This window comes from Cyanistes caeruleus, chromosome 4 (assembly GCF_971803275.1).
Source record: "Cyanistes caeruleus chromosome 4, bCyaCae1.hap1.1, whole genome shotgun sequence".
NCBI lineage: Eukaryota > Metazoa > Chordata > Aves > Passeriformes > Paridae > Cyanistes > Cyanistes caeruleus.
This window is the reverse complement of record NC_141704.1, coordinates 32,455,247-32,469,103: the sequence shown is the minus strand read 5'-3', so window position 1 is coordinate 32,469,103 and position 13,857 is coordinate 32,455,247. Positions and strand designations below refer to the sequence as shown.

Below are 13,857 nucleotides of genomic sequence, written 5' to 3'. Positions count from 1 at the left end.
GTGAGCACATCTATCAAAAAGCCACAGGCTGGACTTTAAGCCTCCCAGATGTGCAGAGACACAGCAAGTGGATTTGGGAAGGGGGTGAGGGTAGGGCCAGAAGTCACAGCCCCTGACCAGCACAGCCCCATGCCAGCTGAGGCTGGCTCACATTGCAGCCGACCTCCCCTGGGAGCACAACAGCTGATGCTCCCCTCACCTTGCCCCATCCAACCTCCAGCATAGGCAAATGCACCTGGGACTTGCAGCCAAATGAGTTAAACTGACTGAACGGGTTTTGGCTGGGGCCTGATTGATTTTCCTGGCCCTTGTGACTGATTCAAGCATGTCCAGACGGGTAACTGTAAAGAAAATAGGCTTGAAACCAATTTAATTGCAAACAGTGCCTTATCTGCATGCACTGATAAGGCCTCTGATAACACTGTGGAGAGAGGTTATCAATGTTGGGTGGGCTGTCTCAAAGGTACTGCTCCTTCACCACGAGGAGAGGGGAGATGGACGCGGGTACCAGAAGGTGCTTACGGCACCCATAAGACATCCCTTACAAGTAGTGAGCAGCCAGGGCAGCCCCGTGGGAGGCAACAATCAGGACATGAAGGAGACCTCAGCCTGGCCCACGCTGTGCTGGCAGGCTGCTTGCCTCACCCCTGCTTGCACCTCGGTCATATCGACCCACAGCTCCTCTACCCTTGGCAAAGATGGGGACACAGAGCAGAGTGACATCCTGAAAATCCAATAGCTGCCTTTCCCTTCAAAGGAAGGGACTGTTGTCTATGTCTGGAAGTGGCAACTGCAACACGTGGGCCATTTGCTCTCCCCTCGTGCTCCTGTCCTATCTACATCTCATTTTATTGCTCTTTCCTGAAGTACTTGTGAGATACAGAGGCTTATCAAAGCATCCCAGAGAGAGCCATTTAAACTGGCATGGGAGGGGTGACGGGCACAGGCAGGAAAGCCAGCGGAGCCACTGTCAGCAGGACTGCTCCGACCCTGCAGTCTCTTAGCTGGCAAATTTTGTCTGCATTGGCTTAATCACGGTGCTCTCCTGGGCTGCACTGAGTGAACCACACGTGTGGGGCATGAACCGGATCGTCTCTCCCAGGCTCATTAATCTGGCTGAACCATTAAACCCTGCTTGGGGTGATGGTTTATTGCAGGGCTAATGTGGCTGTGCTGCCGTGAGCTGCACGCTCTGCCTCACAGAGACCCACGGTCCCTGCCTGCAGCCCCACAGAGCCCTCAACGGAGCTGTGCTCATCATCCAAGCCAGGACAGATTCCCAACTGCCCAGAAATGCAAAATTCGGAAAGCAAAACGAGACCTGGAAAGGAAATGACACTGAAATATCTGATTGCATCTGAGCTGCCTGCAGCTGAGCAGGGTTAAAAGGTAACTGAACCCGACTTGCCGTCACCACCAGCCTCCTCACTAGGAGGCTTGGCCTCCTCCTGGGCACTTACAAAGTTACTGGGTCAGCCAGTGACCTGTTTTGCCAAAGTGGCTCAGGTTAACCACAACCATTCCATGGCCAGCCTTTGCTTGCCCAGCTCACGCTGCCTGTGCCAGCACAAGCAGAGCTTCACGTGGGGTGGTTGGCCAGCAGCAGCGCTGTGCCGGCCAGGGGACAGGGAGGAAGCTGTGGCTTTATGTCAGGGTGCAGCTGCCAGCTGATCCCTGTGGGTCAGTCAGGGCTGCAAAGGAGGCTTTGGTAGGTTTGCATACCCCACAGTACGCAGGGCTGGCTTTCTCTCGCCTCCTGGATGCGGTGTCACAATGAACTGCCATGCTTGGGGTGAATGCTTGCCACGGGAGGAACCTGAAAGAGGCTGCTGCGTGTACCCCTCAGACAAGTTCCTGTGGGAGAAATACCAGCCAGGAGCTGTCATGTCACCAGGCAGCTCCCTGCTGGGGATGAGCTGGAGGTCAGGACAACAAAAAGCACCTCACCCAACCTCTTGCCCTCTGGGTACATCACACACCGGGCAGCACTGCCGGGCTGCCACAGGGCCCAGAGTACACCAAGGTATTTTCCAAGCCTGAGGTCTTGTCACCAAAAGCTCTCGAGTTTGCAGAGGGCTGTGTGCTCCCATTTGTGGTGTTCCTGCCCTGCTTGGAGAAGGGCTTTGAGGTGTGAGGGCAGCATGGTGCCAGCACCAGAGAGGCACGTACAGGGGGGAGCAGGGTCGGTTCCCTGACCGGTGTCAGAGCAGAAGAGGGGGCTGGTGTTGTCTCTGGATGCAGCGCCGTGTAACTTTAGCTCCAGGCCATCCCTATTTGTCTTTGCTTCTTGCATGTTGTGAATAGATATTAGCTCAGGCTCAATGGGCTCCACGAAGGTCTTGGAACCAGATGATTCAAGCTGGGATTTGTTCTATATCTCGGGTTTCACATGTTTTCTTTAGCTGCATTTTAATTGTGGGGGTTTCCTTTTCTGACTCATAAGATGTTTTACCCAGGTGCCATTCCTTCACAGCTGTAAATATCCCAAATAAATCCCATTCCTGGAATATGTGAGGGTGAAAAGGATGTGTCCTACAACATAATAGGTCAGGTTTTTATCACAATTCTTCACCTGGAAAACCGTTGGGAACCCGTCCACAGAAAATGTCTGGCACTAGTCTGGAAAACAGCATCACCAGAGCCCTAAAGAGAGGAATGCAACACAGTTAAACAAAGCCTGGATTTGGTTTAGCTCACCTTTATTTCCAGCTTCAACCAACAGACCTCTCCTCTGACTTCAGCTGAGCTCAGGTCCTGCTGGTGATGGGAAACAAAATTCCCCTTTTCCTAGCTGCCCAATTTTTTGAGGGTCATTCCTGACAGGCTGCAGTAACCTTTGGGGGGTTTTATAACATCCTGAGCCTTGTGGGGCCAGGAAGAGGCTGGTGGTCAAAAATTAGTTGGTCTGGTCCTATGTGGACTTGTCAAACCTTCTGCAGCGAATTCCCATTTCTTGCTGCTTCCTGCCCTGACAGCCATTTGTCCTCACCAACTGCAGCAGTTCTGTTTGCGCCATGCAGCAGGGGAGGGGCCAGAAGGCACCTCCAAAGTGGCTCCTGTGTTTGGAGGACCCACCCCTCAAAACCAGCACCTTTTCCATCTGTGTGTCGGTGTTGCCCTCCTGCCTTGCGAGCGGCCTTGCGCTTGGGCGACGAGAATGCTCAGAAGCGTTACTGACTTCTTCCCTCGGCTCTTCTCCCATGCCAGGCCCAAAACTTCTCTGTCCCTGCTAACTATAGGGTGGAAAAAGCAGTAATACGAGTTGTGGGCACTCCCTCTAAGGAGACCGCAGCGTGTTTGGACCATCAGCCTGAGTTTCGCATGGCTGCATGGGGTCTGCATCCCACCCCGGAGCCTGCTGGCTTGTCCGGGCAGGTACAGCTGTTACCGGCACTGTAACACCTCTAAGGACTGGTTTGACAGGCTGCTCCTGCCTTTTGTAACTCCCACTCCCAAATTCAATTGGGGCAACTTGCCACAGGCTGCCCCATCTCACAGGTGCCCCAGAGCTGGGTTTCCCTGCTGTGCTCACACTCTGTTGGCCGAGGGCCAAACCGCTCTGAGAATTATTGCTCTCCGTGCTGCCGGGCTGTTTCGACAGCATCTGATGTGATACCAGAAGTGTCACAGCCTGGGGGGAGCAAAGGATGGCCCCATCCCCATAGGTCTCCCAGGAACCAGCCATGCAATTGCATCTGAGTTGGAAAACCGTGGCTCTGGAGGGTAAGCTGCCCCCAGCTTCACCTACCCTTGCTGCCGTGCCCACCTGGTAGTAGAAATCCCTCCTGAGGAAGGCAGTGAGTGAGGGGGGCTCTGCATCCCCCTGTGCCTGAGGTGCTTTTGTCAGCCTGCTACATCCTGGCTGATGGATGGCTGCAGGCAGCAAATTTGAGCAGCATCTCCATGCCAATTTAAATAAACAAATGAGTCTGAATGCTTCGCCTTGCAGAATGGCATCTTATTCAGCCGTTCAAGCATCAAATACCTTCGGGATTCTTTGGGTCTCAATTTGCGGAACTATTTCCCTTTCAAGTACTCTTTTATTTTTCTTCTTACTTATTTAAACCTGTTTTTCCTGTAGTGAACAATCCTTGCACGTGAAAGCAGGCAGCTTTTAGATGTTGGCGGAGCTTTCCTCCAGACTGAAGAGGGATCAGCAAACTCTATTTAAAAAGGTCTTCCCCAGCCCTTGCAGCTGGTGGGGATCCAGAGTGATGTTCTGTGGCTCAAGTTTTAGTTGCAGCTCCCCAGGGCTGCCAGACTGCTCGCAGGAAGCTCGTTGCTCACAGCCAAGGCTGAGTAGATGTGCTGGTGCTGAGGGGAAGCTCTTGCTCACTCAGGGCCAAGTAGCAGCTGTGGGAGCTACTGCTGGTGGCAGCTGCAGCCCCCTCCTCAGCCCTTTAGATGGGTCTCAGGAGCTGGAGGGTGGGAAGAACATGTGTATGTCTAAAATACCACAGATGCCTTGAGGACAGAACAAGCTCAGGCCTGGCAAAGTTGCATTTAGCATCAGTGGGACGGGGGAAATTGAGCAGGTGGGGAGAAGGGTGAGGAGATGATGTCTGTTGGCTGCATCCCCTCTGCTGAGCCCCTTTTGCTTTTCTGGGAGCTCTGGGCCTCGGGGGTTGCAGAGAAGCACTTGGATAAGCTACCTGAGGCACCTCAGAGGCTGGAAGAACGGAACACAAATGGAAAGAAGCCGCTATTATTTTTGCCAAACGCGAGAATAATAAGCAATCTCATTCAATGTGTTTGAACACCTGGGCAGGTTTATTCATTGAATACACAGCAGAGCTTCCTCAGAAGCACAGGACTTTCCCTGTGTATAATCTAAAACATCTTCTAGCCAATCTCTAATCAAGGCATGATGGATCAGTGGGTTAATGTAGGGGCTTAGTTAAGTTTGCAAGATCTGTGTTACTGCTGTTGGTCATGGCAGTGTTTTTGGACTACTTCATTCCATCCACATAGCCCCTTAGGCTGATCACCCTCTGCTGCCCTCAGGTACTCTGCTCAGTGCAGTGGCCAGGCATGGCACATCACAGGTATTTAGGGACAAGCTGTGGAGTTTCAGGGCAGGACACTCATGAAGGCGCAGGCTCCTGCAAAGCAGGCAGGAGCAGTTCTCCCAGCACAGCTTCCTTTGGCTGGCACTTGCATCCTCCTGCTTTTGCACCGCACTTTTGTGTGCAGCAGTGCTGCTCCTGCAAGGCTGTGCTGGCCTTTTGCACCGGTGTAGGAGGATCTGGAAGGGGTTTGTGCTGGTGCCTTTCTGAGGGTGTCTGGAATCTCTCTAGCAGCAGTCACCATGGTCAAAATTCTGCACATCAGCCAGGCCATAAAGAAATGGTTTGGCCTTGTGTTTTGGACACATTGAGTAAACACAGTGCAAATTCTGCTGTATTCCTTCAGCTCCTCCATCTTCCTGCCAGCTCCTCAGGAGCCCCAGCTGCCTTCCCTGTGCTGCAGATAATGCAGAATTGACTATCCCTGTTGCAGATCCTCCCCGGGAGCTGTGGAGAGGATATGCTCCCCAGGGGGCTGGTCTCCCCTGGTCTCTCTCATTTCCAACCAGCCTGTGTGCTCAGTGTAGCTGGAACAAGGGGAGTAAGAGTGTCTCTCTGACATGCCTCGGTTAGCCAAGGATGGCACTGCTCCCCTGTGGGAGTGCCACTGCTGCTGGAGTGATAAACTAGAGGTGTTTGGGGATTCGAGAGGAGAGCGAGGGAGCTGGCGATGAGCAATTCATTGCTGTACATCTCTGCAAACAGACACCACCAGCACGTAGGAGCTGAGCTCACAAGACTGGGGAGCCCTGTCCTTAGCTCTGTGGAAACGGGTTTCTGCCACTGATGGGGTGGTTTGCAAATCTTTTCTCGGATCTCAGCCATTAGAAGGGGGCTAAATCCATTTTATAGTCCTCAGCCTCCCAAGTCCATGTTAGCACATTGCAGCCCTCCCTGTCTGTTGGCAGGAGCCAGCTCTGGGAGCTGTTTGATGGGAGGAAGCTCAGGGCACCTTGGCCAACACTACAAGTGGCCAGGACCAGGACAAGCAGCACAGCGCAGTCACTCAGTCCCTCCTCAGCTTTCTCTGCGTGCACTACCCCTCTCTACCCTCCACTCTTCAGCCCTTTCCTACCCTCAGGGTAGCAAAACCCAGTTTTGCCCACATCATCCCCCTGCCACGACCTGTGCTGGCTCCTCCCCAGCTTCCCCTGTCCTCAGAGATGTGTATCTCGCTCTGCCCCCTCATGTGCATGGTGCCTCTAAGGGCCAAAGCAGGGCCGAGCGGAGTTTGCTGCATCTTGCTGACGTTTCCCAGGCCCCGTGCACTTCTGCAATTGCCATCCACACACAACCCCCACGGTGGGAATGGCTCCAAAACCGAGTGCCGCAAGCAGCTCGGCTGCACGTGAGTCCCTTTGCCAAGCCCAGCTGGTGAACTGATCTGGCTGAAAAAAAATCCCTTCTTTTTTTTTTTTTTTTTTTTTTTCCCCTTCTTAATTTTTTTTTTTCCCCCCCCTGGGTTATTTTTTAATCCAGATGAGCTCCTCGACCTGGTTTCCTCTGGCTCCTCCGAAAGAGCCAAAGGGCAGCCTGGGGGTAGGCTGGAGGATGGGGACACTGCAGAGTTCAGCCCACCAGCAATAGAGCTGCAGTGTCAGCAGTCCAAGGCGAGCTCAAACACCGAGCTCTGGAGCCACTTCCTTCCCTTCCTCCCTACAGATCAGGAGTGACACCTTCCCACAAAATAGCTGGTGCCCAGAGAGCATGGCCACTGCTCCCAGCTCACAGGAGCTGGCTCAGATTAGAGATTCCTTCTCCTCTGATGCTGAAGCCCTTTGAAATGTGTTTACATACCAGGCGGCAATAAAAAGTCAGAATTTTATTGGTGCTCAGCCAGGGAATTATTCCCATTTGAAAACCCTCGTGTGACTTGGTTTTTTTCATCGTGCAAAAATAAATGGAGGCACTGAAGTGGCATGGAGAAACTGGCAGATCAGGATGCTTGTCCATCCCAGCTCCACAGGGCTGTCTCTCTGGAGGTTGTCTGACGTGGTGTGTCACACCAAACCCTTCTGGTTTCGATGCCTGTTATATTTTCCTAAAGTGGCAGAAGGCTGTCCCCACCAAGCCCGTGTGCCAGATCCCCCTTTTGTGCTACCTCCCTGCCACGTGCCCATGCCAGATGATCTGCTTAACAGGGTTTGGTGAACACGCTGAACTTCTAATGAGGCCATCACAACCCCAGCATTGCTGCCTGGGAGTGTTTCTGCAGTGACACTGCTGCAGTTTGTGCCTCTCAGAGCTGTTTTCCACCACAGGGACTTCATCAGCACTGGATAAGTTGGGAGCCTGGAGCAGCTCCCTTTGCCATCCTCCTTTGAACTCATTAGTGAAGATGCCAAGGCTTGACTGGATATTTAGTTTGCTGGCACTTCCTTAGGCCTCTGTGCCCTAAATAGCACTCAGCAGTCATTTATCATCGCAGCCCAGGTCCTCCAGGCAGCGCGCTTTCGCATAGCTGTATTTATAGCCTTGTCAATTTTCATTCTCTTTTTCAGAAACAGAAGTACTGATATCCTCTGCTGAAATTTCCTGTCGAAGCTGCCACCCACCTGTGGTTCAATAAACACCAGCCACCTCTCAAGCAAAGTTTGTCACAACATAATCTTCTCTCATCCCTTGATCTCCACTAGCTGTGGCTGCTCTTGTTCTGGAAACTACTCTCATTTCTGTTCTACTGGGCACAAAATTGGCTTTCCCAGTGGATGCAGAACCTTAGTAACCCTTGGACCTCACATCTCTCCCTTCTCACAGAGTCACAGAATCATTTAGACTGAAAAACACCTCCAAGATCAAGTCCAGCCATCAACCCAGCACTGCCATGTTCACCACACGTTTTGATTTGTGTCACGGGGTTTGACTGCCCTGAGGACAACAAAACCAGCACATGTCCATCTGGTGGTGAAGTGTGGGAGAGGCTGTGGCAAAAGGCTCAGTGCAGCAGCGTGACTCCCAGCTTCCCTGCGTGGGGGATCCTGCAAAGTCCACAGCCGGTTTGGCAAACAGCCCACGGGGCCATCTATGTCTCCAGGAATCACAGCCCTGCTCCAATGCTCCGGCTCGAGAAATTGGTCTAATTAGAGACGAGTGAAATGCTTCTCCTGCTTGGAGAGCCTCAGGTCCCCAGCCCACTTAAAGCTCCACATAAGACCATTAGCACGACAACGTGTCTCCCCAGAACGACGCATCCGCTCGCGCGCTTGGCAGGCGGCCGACCAGATGTAGCCAGGCTGTCCGGAGGTGCCAAGCATAACAATTAACAGCGCCTTCCTGGTGGGGCTGGCAATGGCAGCTGCAAACTGCAGGCGCCTTCGGCCGCCCACCTTGCTTCCAGGCACGGCATAGTCCTCTTCTCCACTCCAAGAGACACTGCCGGGGCTCAAGGAGATCACAGCAAGGGTCTCTTGGTGCCAAACAGCTTCAGGACCTCGGTGACTTACCAAAATGAAGTCCCATGGTGAAGAGCACCAGCTAATAATGTGCCTCAGCTAAATCACTGAATATTGTACCTTATTTCTGCCTAAGTGCTGTATCGCTTGGGGTTTTTTACATGATGAAGCGAGCTGCAGTTCTGCAAACACAGAGTCACTTCAAGCAGGTGAACAGCCCTTTGGAGTTTGGGAGGGAGGCTGCCACGTTCCTTGCTTGCTGCAGCAGGCACAAGCTGCTTTATGAGGTCTTAATTACATCCTTGCTATCCGAAATTCTTAAATTTGCCACTAAAGACAGACAGAAACAAAAATGTCACACTTTTGCAGTTCAGATATTTGCAGCTATGAATAATACACTCACGCACTCATTTACTAATGGATACACTTCTCCTCTAATTTCTTTCCCCCTCCAGACATTTGCAAAAGCTCTTTTCATATTCCCACTACATCTTTAGCAAGCAGTGAGAGCAGTAAGCCATTCTGTTTTGTTGCTCTTATCTCTTCTCTGAAAGCTTTTATTGACTGCATGTAGGTTTTGTCTCCTCACCTTTTCCATTTCCTATCTAGCCCTTTTTTTTTCCTTTTTTATTTTTTTGTTACTTTGCTATTGTTGTTTCTAGCCTTCAGATCTCCAAGAAGTCCCTTGTGGAGCTATTTTGGTTATTCCTCAGTGCAGCAGCTGAGAAATCCTGGAAGAGGTAACAACAGGAACAATAAGAAAAAGCAGAGTTGGTTCCAGAATTCATTTGGATTAAGGGGTGGGGAGTTCAGTAAATTATTGAACTACCTGAAAGAAGAATTCATATCAAAACCTATTTTGCCTTAGTGCCTGACTCTCATTTGCATTTAAGAGCTGTCAGTATTTTAGGGGTGAGCTCTGAAGCTGCTTCTCTATATGTTTCTTGCTTCAAAGAGAGGGATGAGCCACTTCTCTCCCTACATAGCAAGTGTCTGCAGGGCTGGGGCCATCCTCCACGCTGAACCAATGAGCAGTGCCTGGCAAGCCCATTTAGAGATGAGCTTCTGTTTCTGCCCTCACCCTGCAGCAGCACCCACAGCAAACCTTTAGCCAAGGCTACACTGGGTGACCCAGCCAGTTTGCTCCACTTTGCCTAAAACTAGGCACAGAGGAATCCCTTTCCTGGCACAGGTGGCCCTAGCACAGCAGGTCTGGAGATTTGCTGGAGACAAAGGCCTTGGGGCTCTCCCCTCCCCTTGTACCCATGTGCACAGGGTAACCCTCTCCCTAGCTGTACGAGCAGGACCCTGACCATCCAGAGGTCATGGATGCACCGGGCCTTTGGCCATTTTGCTGAGCAGGTTTGCAGCCAAGACAGGCGTCGAGGGGCTCTGGCAGCAACAAAGGCAGGAGGAGCCCCGAGCACACAGGCAAACAAGAGCAGCTACCTGTTGTGCTTCAATGCCAGCTGCCGGGGGAGCCGCTGGAGTGAGGGACTTTCCAAATCTCTGAGGCATGAAACCACTAATAGCTCAGTTTTGATTCCACTACTTTGAAAGGAGTCCTGAATTTTCCAAAGCAACCAACTCTCATCAGAGGTTGGAGGTTGCCGCCTCTGCCCATTTTCACTTCGGTTGGGAACTCTCTGAATTGTGTGTCCAGAAATGCCCAACTACCTCAAGGAACCTCAGTTTTAGGTGACTGGGCTTGTGGCTGCTTTTGGAAACAAGCCGCAGTGGCTTCCCAAGATATTTTGGTGGCTGATGGTGACCTCAGTGCTGTAGTAACCACACGGGTTTTGTGCAGAAGCATTTCTGTAATTTCTGGAGTGTGTGGTATGAGGTTGTCTACCCTTCCAGAACCTCTCACTCTCTGAGTCTTGACTTCCCTTGTTACCAGTCCTTTGGACATCAAAGCAGCTGGTTCACTGAGGATCTTGCTCTGCAGAAAGGACCTGGTGTTGTTCTCCACTATCAATGGTTTTTTGTAAGGAAGAGAAAAACTCTTTTCCCAGCTCAGGCAAAACTAGCAGAAGAAATGCAGAGTTTCTAGGTCATGCTGCTTCTGAGAGATGAGACAAAAAGAGAAAACAGCTTAGAAGACTCTTGAAACACCTAGCAGCCCGAGGGCCAGTGGCCAAGCATTGCACATCCCAGAAGACTGAATCCTCTCTCACCTGCCTTGGAAACACCTTGTCCCTTCTCACAGGGCTCCTGCTGTTTGCACCCAGCCAGCCAGGGAAGTGGAAGATTCACCTCCAAGCAAGAAGCTGTAGTGTTGCCTCCGTCCTATCTGCCCTGGCTCTCTGGAGCATTCCTAGCCTCTTTCTTTCCATGCTCCACTGGAGTCTAATCCTGCATGCAGAAAATTCCTCATGCATTTTGCTCTTATTCCTTCAGGGCATCTGTTTTCTCTTTCATTCTGTCTGGCTGTTCAGCAGCCTGAACTCAGTTACTGTAATCCCTCCATCTTCAGTGATGTTCTCAGCTCCACATAATAAATATTAACAGCTTACACGTATCTTGGGGTTCTTATGCAAGGGCTCCAAATAGCTTCATGGTTCATACGCACATGGGGCTCACTTTATTTGCCAGCAAAATACAGCCACCGATGAGACAGCAGTTGTTTAGCAACCTACAGTGACAACACACAATAGTTAAGACGGGAAGTGAAGATAAATATCGTATCCATTTGAAACTCCAGGAGGGGATTGGAGTTGGCAGAATATAAGTGCTCATGCTGAATTTTTGCCAGAATGCTCTGAATAGCATTCCTATGCTTACAGAAAGAGCTATAGAATTTAAAATACCTAACCTGTCCCGAGCGGCTTATTTACAACTCACGTTAATGGCATGGAAGTTTTAGGGTGCCAGCGATGCTCTTCACCAGAGAAAAGTGAGTCACTCGAGTAATGAACTGTACAGGATTACTCTAAAGCCCTTCCTCAGACATTCTGAGGAAGGAAAAATCAGATTATTTTGTATAAACAACTATCTGTTATCTATCAAATTAAATTATATTTATATCTTTTAGGCAGTTACCCTTCAGCTATGGCTACCTCCACCCTGAGAAGACACCAGGCCAATTGTGGCATTTTTTCAGTGGTGCCACAAACTCTTGGATGTCCTAACACTAAAAGCCTTGATGTGGTGAGGAAAAGAAGAGGTGAGGGGAGAGGAACACATTCCTTCCTCTTCTGAGCTTGGTAGCTGAGGGAGCAAGGACTCTGGTTGAGGATGCTGCATTAGCCTTGCATGATCCAGGGAGCACTGGTGGCATCAAGTGGCACTCACTCACCACATGCCTCTTCCCTGTTGGAAAGTTCAGGTGTGACAAAAGCAACAAAGTGAATGAGTCTTAGCTTCAGCTGATGCCTTGGCTGCTGAAGAAATCCCAAGGCCTGTGTGACTTACCCACAGGCCATGTACTGCAGCTGAGCATTAACTGCTGGCCATGACCCTTCCTGGCTATTCTCTGCTATTTAAAGATTTTGTTATAAATGGGTGTGCTGTTCAGCTAATGGAGAGCATAAAATAAAGACGTCCCTAGTGATCCTTTAGCCACAGAGATGCTGAGAACCTCAGCTTTAGGTGGCAACCAAAGGCCTGTCTCACTGGCCTGAGTACCACTAGTGACGCTCAGCCAGAACTCAAGAACAAGCAAAGCATTCCCACTACTCACATTTTCTGGGGATAGAATGTCTCATGTCTACCCTTGTCTTGCAGGGGGATAGCTCTTGAAAAATAATATTAGCTGCCTTTCAGACAAACTTATCCCGCATATTCGGATCTTAATTTGCCAGCTTCTCTCCAGCAGTCCTGTGAAGCATAGCTGCACTGTTTTTCTCTGTCTCAGTCTTTACATTTCTAGTGGTTTTGAATTTCACTACAATGCAAAAAGGCCCCTGCTTTTGTCTCTAGAGTTTGCTCTGGTTCTGTCCTCTTCCAGCCACTCCTTCATTTTAAAGGGGCAGGAGAAAGGAGGTTTTTCCACATTTGTTACAACCTGCATCTTCCCCTCGCTCCCCGAGGACAATGTTAAATACCAATATTGGCTCATGAGCCTCCTGCCCCTGTACACAATGTTCAGTCTGTTCCTTTGACCTGGACTCCTAAGCCATGGCTTACAAAGCATGCACAGAAAACCTACTTTCCTCATCTTTTTCCCAGTGGCTGTACAGGCACAGCTTAGTGTGATCCACCCGCTCCTACCCACTTTAATTTTTTGTACTTCCTAAACTGGTAATGATGCCTAAGGATCAGTTTGTTTTGCGTGATCTGCTTTATATAAGTGAGTTGGCAACTCTTAAACTTTTATCTGGAGCATCCACTTGCTGGAATATTTCCTATTGGAACAGTTCTTAGTATAAGTTCACAAATACCAGCGATAAATGGGATGGGGGAATAAGCAAGAAAAACTTGTTTGTACAGCTATGGAGATCTGTGCCAGGTTAGGGAACATAGAATAGGACAAAACCTTTTCAACTCCATTTCAGTCCACACCAGGATCAGACTATCCTGTTAAACAGTCACACAACAATCTGGAGGATATGACGCCCAGGTCAAATGACATTTTGGAGCAGCCCTGGATGGCAAGGCCAGGCTGGGTTCAGATACCTGAAGAGGCAAGGGCAGAAGACAGGGTTGAGAGGCTGCCAGCTCCTGCCATGTTCAGCCTTGAGGACAGAGCACCAAACCTCCTGCAACTCTGCTGCCTTTGCCTCCACGCCACTGAGTGTCACCTCCCAGGCAGGGCTGGAAGGGTCTCGACAGGAGGTGCCTGTGCTGGCACGTTCAGCACACCCAGCCTCCCTGGGAGCTACAGGGGAAAGGGAAACACAAGCTTCTGCAGGCAGTCCGGCAGCACACAGAATCCCGCAGGGCAAAGCTGTGCCAGCGGGACCTGGAGGGGGCAGCGGCAAAGAGCCACCCACAAGGGATTCCTGCTGTGCCTTCCCAGGAAACTGGCATTCCTCACTGCTCTGATCCTGCCCACACACTCCTCAGTGAGCTCAGGTCTTACCTCTGGGCACTCAGTGCTACTTCATTTACCCAAAGGGATAAATCCTCCTTTCCAGGCTGGCATGCCACACAAGTGCATCAAACCTGCACACCACACATCAGGGCTTGGCTACACACAGGCCTTAATTACAGCGTTCCCTGCTACATCACCCTAATCCAATCTCATTTCCCTTCTTCCTAAAGTGACAAGCCTGGATGCAAATATAAACGCAGGAAGGAACCCCGGCCAGTTCTTCCTCTTCCCCCTGCCCCTCTAATCCCCTCTAGCCCTCTCCTGGCTTTGCCTGGTGCCTCATCGCAACGCCCCAGAGGTCCCAGGTGCTGCGGGTCACCCCCGAGGCCTCCCGTGTTTGCCGGGGAAAGGCTCGCAGGGAGCG

At 50.9% G+C, this 13,857-nt stretch overlaps 1 long non-coding RNA gene across 1 annotated transcript; it reads left to right on the top strand.

Annotated features, from left to right (window-relative positions):
- Window positions 1-1,934: 1,934 nt before the first annotated feature.
- LOC111934887 (uncharacterized) lies at window positions 1,935-7,658 on the top strand. Its single transcript, XR_002867481.2, has 2 exons — window positions 1,935-2,023; window positions 7,568-7,658. It is a non-coding gene; the product is annotated as an uncharacterized LOC111934887 (long non-coding RNA).
- Window positions 7,659-13,857: the final 6,199 nt, after the last annotated feature.